General features: G+C 34.8%; 1 long non-coding RNA gene across 1 annotated transcript; it reads left to right on the top strand.

Moving 5' to 3' along the window:
- LOC122582696 lies at positions 1–2,003 on the top strand. Its single transcript, XR_006321224.1, has 6 exons — positions 1–284; positions 390–512; positions 729–793; positions 1,010–1,067; positions 1,175–1,301; positions 1,685–2,003. It is a non-coding gene; the product is annotated as an uncharacterized LOC122582696 (long non-coding RNA).
- Positions 2,004–6,899: the final 4,896 nt, after the last annotated feature.

The following is a 6,899-nucleotide window of genomic DNA, read 5'->3' as shown; positions in this document are numbered from 1 at the left end:
TACTTCCACCCCCTTCTCATTCCCCACCTCTAAACTGTATACATCCACGCACATTCACATACACATAACGCATCCTATGTCTGACCGTCGAAGAATCCGTCATCATCTACTTCAAGACTTCATCGGAAAGTGGTTGTTCGACGATCATTAAACACCTGTCCTTTGATCGATCATCAGCACACCGGACACCAGGGGGACACTAATTACCTGATGTTTCGAAATCGGGTTTTTACTTATGCTTTTATCTTCACTCGGAGTTGCTTCTTTATTCTCCTAATAAAAAGGTAATTCGAAATTGGATTTTTTTTATTTGTTTTTAAATTTTGCGAAAATTCACTGTTGTTGATCTATTTTCGTTATTATTGTATAATATATGGATGAATCAATAGTACATAGAATTCCACAAACACCAGGAAAAGAAGGAAAAGAAGGAAGGGTGACAATTTCAGTGGTTAGTAAATTTGAATAGGAAAAGTGGAGGCTCAATATCTTGAAAAAACATGTCAAGTTGGGTATGTATCTTTCTTTGCTTCACTTCTTTGTCTTTTCTTTTTTACTCCTCAATCCTCTTCTGAGATTTGTGAATATTTATGGGTTTTGATATTAAATTCTAATGTATGTGAGTTTTAGTTGTGAAAAATATGTAATTTTAAGATTAGTTTACAATTTATGTTTAGCCTTCAAATTGTCGATTCAATCCGCTGTAAATTTTTATTTCTTTTTTGCAGGGATGCGTGATTGCTTTGCGGGTGTTTGATGTTAAGTTTCAACGAAATGGCTCTATGCAAAAGAGGTAATGTTGATTGTTTTTGAAAAACTATATATTTGGATTTGGCCCATTTGAGTATTTAGTGATTAAACATGACCCAAATCGATCATTTCATAACTAAAGGGTCACATGAGCTGAATCATACATCTGGTCTAATATTTCAACAGAGTAACGTTTACTTATACCTAAACCGAATTATCCATATTCCATATTAACTTCTTTGCTTTTTATACCCTACAGGTTTATAATGTACTCAATCATACAGCCGGAATGCACAATGCTTTGCACAATACTTGAGGTAAAATTTAAATTCAAGTTGATGGACGTTGAAGGTTTATAGCATTTTTGTTAGTTAGTAATAGTTTCTTCTACAATTGCTAATATTGAAATAAATGGTTATTGCAGGTGGGAAGTCGCTCTTGGCTGGTTACTTCACTAACATGGTATATTATTCTGATGGTTTATGTGTAGACATTAAAGGTGCATGATGGCTGGATAGAATGTTAGGTGAAGTGCGTGGAAGTAACTTGAGGTAAGATTTAAATTCAATACTCTTCAAGTAATATGTGTTAGTTGGATAGAATTCCTTAAGATATACGGCCTTTTTGTTAGTAAGAAATGGGTTTGTACGGTTTTCTATATCCCAAGGAAATGGTTGTTATCAACGAAGATGTATTAACAATACATCGGAGGTATCTTTTAGGTTCCATAAAGTTTTGTCCATTGTATACATAATTTGCTTTGTGAGTTATTTGATCCATTCATAAATTTGTAAAACGGTATATGGGTCTTTTTTTTTTTTTTTTAATTATCATTTTTGTAAAATAAAAGGCTTGCCATAAACGAATTTGGTTTTGATAATTGTTCCTGTTGGCAATCATTTAAAGATCCGGTTATTGCTGTTAATTGTTGCAGATTTGCTTGGCTATGTGATGAGTGTTGGGGAACCAAGGACAAAATCCAATAGTGCACAGACTCTCGAGTTCAATATGTTATGTATAAAAATGAGCTTAGTTGAGGTTTGATGGTGGAATTAGGTTATGTGTGTGTTTGAGTGTGTGAAGGTGATGGGAGGTGGAAGATGAAGTTAGAGAGAGAAGTTGTTATGGAATTATTAAAAGGCTCATTACAATTTGTGTTATGGAAGGGTATTTATACAAATCTCTTAATTAACACTAATACCCTTTCCATAGATTAAAATATTACAATTTAACACCATTTATATTTCTAACAATCTCCCCTTTGGTGTTGAATTGTAATTGTTGCATCGTCTTTAGTCTATAAATAAACATGATGAGCCCATTTGTTGAAAATCTTCAATGTTGATTGGACTTTGATGCTTTCTCATTGTCTTCAACGTCTTATATCAACTTTGACTTTGAATCTTCTCAAAAAAAAATATTAATTTGACGATGACTCTCTAAATCTTGATCTTCTCTTACAACTTAGAATACTTTAGAAGCATCTTTGAAATCTTTGTAGCTTTTGCGCTTTCACAACTTGAACTTTCGAATGTTGATTTCAACTTGATGTTGCTTGGAGAAGTAACTTGAATCTTTGAGTAGCATGCGGAAGCTTGGTTTTGACTTTGAATTCTTTTAGATTGCGGAAGCTTGATTATTTTGAATACTTTTGGCATTGCGGAAACTTGGTTTTGGAACGCAGAAATTTGATTTGACTATGAAGCTTCAATTCTTGATCTAACTTATCTCTGAATCACAATCATCATGGAGCATTTTATCCTTAAATTCTTGATCTAACATGTCTTTGATCAAACAATTTTGCCTCCCCTCAAACAAACATCTATCTTGGAACATTTCTATCAAATAAACGAATTATCTTCACATTTCTTGCTCCCTCTCAAACAAAAATCATTTCGGAGCATGTGAAGTCCCTCACTCGATGGTTTAACCCACAAGTGTAGAATACAACAAGTCAAGTAATCACTAGATATGACTAGTATTAAACGTCAAGTAAGCACTAGATTGGATTAGTATTACAATAAATATAAATGCAAGAATATATATAGAGTAATACGTACTTAAGCAATATAAAGATAAGCAAGTAAAGTAAATGGTGAGACACAATGTAATTTTCAAGTGTATTTTATTTATTGATGTTAAATAAAATACAACGTTGTTGCGGAACAAGATATTACAAAGTAAGTATCTAAACAACCTATGAATTACTAGTGATCTAATTTTTTCTAAATAAACTCCTTGATCGAAATACTTAAAGTTGTGAAGTATAACTGTTTAGATCGAGAGTATTTGAGCAAAAGCACCAAATTACAAAAGTGTAATTTGGACGAGGGAAGTGACTTGGTACTTATAGGCAAAAAGAATAAATATAATATTCTTTTTGCCGTACAAATATGGTTACATGCATTTAAGGAAATTACTTTAATTCCTTAAATGCATTGATTAAAGTACAAGAATAAAGTCACATGATAACAACTGTAGATGCAGATTCGGTGTGACAATCGCAACATAGATTTGATTATCGTTTACGTTTTTAGGAACTTGTTTGTAATCATTTAAATAAGAACTTGTGTTGATATTTAATGATTATGTTTGAACTTCAATATTATATCTGTTTGTGTTTTGTATTGTATTTGTGTGTTATATATAGTTTTGCAGGTACAAGAACATAGAATCAAGGTTTATAAGTGTCGTAGAACACTTAAACGATGATTGGATGTTATGTACGAGCCAAACAAAGTCAAACAAAGAGTCAAAGGCACGTCCCTCGTGCTGACGTCATCAGCATGAAGGATTACCCTCGTGCTGACGTCAGCATGAGGTGAATCGACTTATTGTTAATTCAGGCCTAATCTGCGATTAAGGCCTAAGCCCACACGATCCGATACTTAACTAGTATAAATACAAGACCTAATCTACGAAATTAGGTTAATGATTTACGAATTCTTGAGAGTTATTCACGAATTTACAAGCTAAGGTTATTTGTTCCTTCGTGTGATTTTTTACACGAACCACAAGCCTTGTGCATCTCCTTGGGTTAGTTAATTGCTTATTAATCAACAAAAGGCAATAGTAACCTAGTTATCTCAAGAGGATTTCGCACTCTTGACATAACGAATCACGTCTTATTACGATCCACGCAACAATAGGGCACCTTACAAGTGGTATCAGAGCCCTAAGGTTGATTACCAGAAGGTTTAAGATCGTTTGATTGGCTATTGATTGCAAATTCGTTTGAAATTCATGTTATTTACCATTTTCGTAATCTTCTTCGTCTCACTTCGTGCTTACGTCAGCACGAGGTGTACTTCTTGTTCGTGCTTACGTCATCCAGTAACTTCGTGTTTACTTCGTGCCACGTCTGCACGAACTGCTCTTCGTGCCACATCAACACGAACTACCCTTCGTGACTTAGGTCGTGACGCGTGTACTTCGTGTTTCACTTCGTGTGAAGTGTACTTCGTGTTTCACTTCGTGTGAAGTGTACTTCGTGTTTCACTTCGTGTGACGTGTACTTCGTGTAAGCTAGACGAACTTCGTGTCACGTGTTCTTCGTGCTACACGAACTAAGTAGTATTTCGTTTTATTTGAATTCAAAAGATTTGAAACGACGACTTTACCAGCTACCGCAAACTCACCCAATGCCTTACTTATCAGCCAGATGATCATGCATGATCATGAGGTTGGTCGGGGTAATACACCTCCAAAGCTTTTCCGTATGGAAACTTATTGGATGTGGAAGAGACGTTTTGAAGACTACATTCGTCTCACTGACATGGAAATGTGGCTAGTAATAACTCAAGGTTTTGATTGGCCTTCATATGAGAAGAACGGAGTAATCAGTAGGTATACTTATGCTGATATGCCTATTGAAGAACGTAAAAGATACGTTGTTGAGGGAAAAGCATTGTCTACTCTAACTATGGCCTTGCCTCAAGATAGTGTACATTTGTTTAAAAAGTACACTACTTCAAAGGATTTATGGGATGCTCTCGAAAGATATTGTGAGGGCGATGTAACTTTGAAGAAAAACCGTATCAAGCTTCTCAAGCGTCAATATGAAGCCTTTAATGGACTGAAAGGGGAATCTCTTGATGAGATTATTATTCGATTCAGTCATCTGACCACTGAATTTTCATACTTTGAAGTTGTTTATCCTTAAACTGAGCTAGTTGATAAGTTTCTGGATTCACTGCCTAAAACTTGGACTGATTATGTTCATCAACTTCAAGATGATCAGGAATACAGTACATGGGATTTTGAGAAGGTAGTCTCCAAGCTGAAGAACAGAGACATGAAGAGAAGGATAAAAGACACTCACTCGGATTTTACACAAGATCCATCCTTATATCATGCTAAGTCTGTTCATTTAGCAAGTTCCATCTCAGGAAATAATGTATTTCTAAGTGGTGCAGAAGCTACACCAATAGTAGATGTTGATGGTATTGCCGGATATGTTGCTTATGACAATACAAATTCAAATGTTAAGAGCAATGCACAATCTTTTCACTCTATGCCAATGAGTATGAGTTCTGCAGAAGGAAGAATGAGTGTTTACTCAGCCTTTTGTAATGCTCATGAAGCATTTATTGGGGGAAAGGTTACTGATCCTGCAGTAATTGATGAGGATTACAATCAAATAGATCCTGATGATTTGGAAGAAATGGATCTATAATGGCAGCTTGCTATGCTTACTATTAAGGTTAGAAGATTCACTCAGAAAACTGGTAGACCTATAGGTAGTGGCACTAAAGGCTTTGACAAATCCAAGGTGAAGTGTTATAATTGCGATGGATTTGGTCATTTTGCAAGAGAGTGTCAACGACCTAAGAGGATTGATAATACTGTTACTGGTCGTCAAAATTACAATCAAGGCGGTATTACACCGAATAATCATAAGACGCAAGCAATGATTATATATCCTGTTACTCCACAACAGCCAGTTTCGTCACCATTTTCGGAGTCAAAGGCTGTTGTTGTTCAAAATCCAGATGGTACTTATCAATGGGATACACAATCCGATGATACCTCGAATCATGCCTACATGGTAGAATTATATGATGAGGTAGCTGCAACGATTGATTATGCTGTGTACTCAAGTGAAGAAAGTGCATCTGAGATAGTACAGAAGAATATGTGTAATGTTGCTGAGACAGTAAGATCTGAGAGTGAACAAATGACTGCAATAAAAGCATCTGAAGAAAAGGAAGAGTCATCAAATCATGTTGATGACATTTCTATGAAGAGCATTGAAGAACAGATGAAGAACTTTGTGATACCTGAAGGTATGACAACTGAAGACTTTGTTGCATACATGGCAGATTGCAAGGTTGCAGATCAGAAGGTATCTAGTTCTTTATCTTCTATAATTGACGTATGTAGAATGGTGTCGGATTTAAAACTTGAGGTGTTTATTTTGAATAAGTCGGTTATTAACTTAACTAGTCAGAACAACATGTTTAAAAAGGAAAACGACTCTTTGTTTGCCAAAAATTCTGGTTTGGTAAAACAAGAAAGTCTTTATCAAGATAAGATTCGTGCATCTGATAAGGATATTCTTGCATTAAAAGAAAAACTAAAAGAGTCAGTTCTGATGGAAAAAGTGGGAAATGAACAATATGCTCAACTAACTGAGGACTTTTCTAAAAAAGAGAAAGAATTAGTTGACGCAAATTTGGAAATAGTTAAGCTTAATACAAGAGTAGATCAAATTAGGGGATCAGATTTAATATGATCAATGCAGATGCAAAAACCTGTACCACGAGATTCAAAAGATAAAAGTGGTTTGGGTATGAGTTATAATGAAGTTAGAGGTCCGTTCAATGATAATTATACAGAGTCTCTAACACAACTTACTGAAAAGATTGACAGTGGTGAAATTGATCCAATCGTTTCAAAAAAACAAAATGTTGATCCAAAGACCCCTAAAAGCTCTAAAAGCTCAATTGATAAAATTAAAGAGCTTAACAAGAAACATAAGCTTGAAACTTCATTTGTTAAACCAGTAGATCCTAAGAATGGAGTGTATGATGCTTGTACTTCTAAAGGGTCTAGTCAAGTAAAGTCAACTTGTCCTGTTGATAAGAACATTAAATGTTTTACAATGAAAGGATGTGATACTGTTTTTACATCAAATGAAGTTGATTTTG

This window comes from Erigeron canadensis, chromosome 9 (genome assembly GCF_010389155.1).
Source record: "Erigeron canadensis isolate Cc75 chromosome 9, C_canadensis_v1, whole genome shotgun sequence".
Classification (NCBI taxonomy): domain Eukaryota; kingdom Viridiplantae; phylum Streptophyta; class Magnoliopsida; order Asterales; family Asteraceae; genus Erigeron; species Erigeron canadensis.
The sequence above is the reverse complement of the archived record's forward strand: the minus strand, read 5'-3'. Positions and strand labels throughout refer to the sequence as shown.